The 2,500-nt window shown below is 36.3% G+C and overlaps 1 long non-coding RNA gene across 1 annotated transcript in view; it reads right to left on the bottom strand.

Moving 5' to 3' along the window:
- Positions 1-2,500, bottom strand: part of LOC143301452 (uncharacterized) — a 9,856-nt gene that overhangs the window by 3,155 nt on the left and 4,201 nt on the right. The gene's annotated exons all lie outside the window — the stretch shown is intronic.

Raw genomic sequence — 2,500 nt, 5'->3', positions numbered from 1 at the left:
GAATTAACGGGAGCAGCTTTTGACATCCACTATTGTGACATTAAGAAAGAAAAAAATCCCAATATTCTGGCTTCTCGGGTGAAATCACACTTGTCTGAAACATACCCCCACCATTTATGTTTTAGAAAATCAGTTTGCTGGTTCTGGATATACAATTCCTGCTTTGAAAATTGAAAGTCATATCATATTGGAAAGGGGCTTCTCAATTTTCACAGCTGAAATAATTGCCATTCTTATTAAATTAACATATTTCTAATTGATCTGCCCCTAAACGTGATTGATGTTTCATTTTGTGTCGATTCAAAATCAGTTCTGCAGTCTATCAAATCAGGTTGTACAAACACTTAATCATGACATCATTTTTGAAATAAGATTTTTGATTCACTGAATTCAAATGAGAGGAAATTATATTGAAATGTGCTGGATTCCCTCACAATGTGGGCTTATTTCTAATGAACGTGCAGAACATCTTGCAAAACATGGAGCTGAAAACGCAATTGAAATTCCTCGTCGTTTATCATCATCTTAAATGTGTAATGTTGTTGAAAGAAATATACTGAAATCCATTCTGTTTTTCGAAGTTAACACTTCTGCCTTATTAAATGCTAACAGAACTGACAGGGCTGTTAAGAGCATGACATTTAGGTTATTACTAAATGTCCCATATGCAAAATAGTGTGAACATATTGAATTCATTTAAGTTCAGGGTCATTTAACGGAAGAGCACGTTTTAACCCGCTGTTTAGAAACGAAACCTTTTTTACCTCAAGAAACTATTGAACACGTATTACCAGTTTAATTTTTTTTAAAGTTATGTATTTCATTATGTTCTTTATCAAAGTTAGCTAGTAATGTATCAAATAGTCCAGTTGGTTGTTTATTGTAGATCCCCACATCATCCTCTTTTTAAATGATAATCTGTGGAAGCATTCCTCACAATATATGATTAGTGATTCATTTTCTGTCCTGATCCCGCTTCCCCCATCCCCCTCTCACACACACCATTCCTACACTGTGTGTTTCTTTCTCCAGTCACTGACAGTCATCCTCCCCATTTTACATTTTGTATTCCTTTTCCACATTCTGTTCTCTCTCTCTCTCTCTCTCTCTCTCTCTCTCTCTCTCTCTTCCTTCCTCAGCCCCCACCCCCACCCCCCTCCACCTCAACCGCCCCCTTCTCAGTTGAATAGTTCTTCCCCTGCCATTGATTTTCAGAAATGATGATTTCTAAGACATAATAATAATAATAACAACAATATCTATTTTCAGTCTAATAAAGAGACTATGAATAAATGAACAACTACAGTTTTAATAGTAATAACAATAACATAATAATAATGATATGATGTTGATAATAATGATGGTGATGATGGCGACGTTGATGAAATTATGATGATAGTAGTATAGATACTTATAATAGCATTAACAATCAAAATGATAGCAAACAAAACAAAACAGACAAGTCATGGCTTTTGACATCCTACAGCATGGAATGATGGTTATGAAAATTATGTTTCCTCTATGAACAAATCAGAGCTTGCAGATGGAAATACCAGCACAGAAATGCTGCAGTGGATGTATTTTGCATTCCGTAAGTCTAGTAGGGTGATTCAGGGCAAGAAGCCCAGTCGGTGTCAAACGCTCACCCCGAAAACATCGGAAATTTTGTGACACAACGAACCAAAGACAATCTTACCATTTCCGCTTCCCATCTGAGAAAACACACCCCAACACGGAAGCCACTCAGACGTCAGCTATGTTTTCCACATGCATTCGATTGTTTTCACTTTGATTTCTGTAAAACCCATGCTGATGAAATTTCGATGTCAGTGTCTTTTTTTCATTCAAAAATAAAATTCGATAATATTTTTCTGTGAAAAGAATATCTCAGCAGTTGAACCGTAGCGTTGAAACCTATTTGTCTCCCTTGAAAGTCTATCATCTTAGTGTTTTCAAACTAGGTCAAAACGCCTACAAGGTGTTGGGCAAGACACCCAACTATAGGCCTTTTGTCCCTTCACTGGGCGTTTTGCCCCCTGTGATTTGGAAAAGATGGTGAACCCTTTCTTTGTGCTTCTTTCTGACTTTGCTTTATGAATGTTACGCAGCATTCGTGCACTTGTGCATTCATGTATACAAAATACCAAAAACAAAAGTCAGTTTTTACAGGCCACAAGACTCATGTGAACAAAGGGTTAGACAGTAGCATCCACAGGGTATTCAATGTGATTTGATGATCATATACATACTATACATTTTTTTTAATTGCTGGAGGTAGCCTTGCAGTAATGAATATACGATCTTTAAGCATTCTTTAATATAACTTCTTAATTTGATAATCCTACCATCCAATGAACTTGAGCTGAACAACCAGGCCTTGAAATTTAAAGAAAAAATCTGTAATAACAGAGGGGAATGTATTTTTTTATGCAAGGACGTGTAACTTGGGCAGACAACCACCCTCCCCCCAAAAAAACAAAAAACAAAACAACAACAACAA

Source organism: Babylonia areolata, chromosome 27, assembly GCF_041734735.1.
Source record: "Babylonia areolata isolate BAREFJ2019XMU chromosome 27, ASM4173473v1, whole genome shotgun sequence".
NCBI classification, from domain to species: Eukaryota; Metazoa; Mollusca; class Gastropoda; order Neogastropoda; family Buccinidae; genus Babylonia; species Babylonia areolata.
Note: the sequence above shows the minus strand (reverse complement) of the source record. Positions and strands in the feature narration are given on the sequence as shown.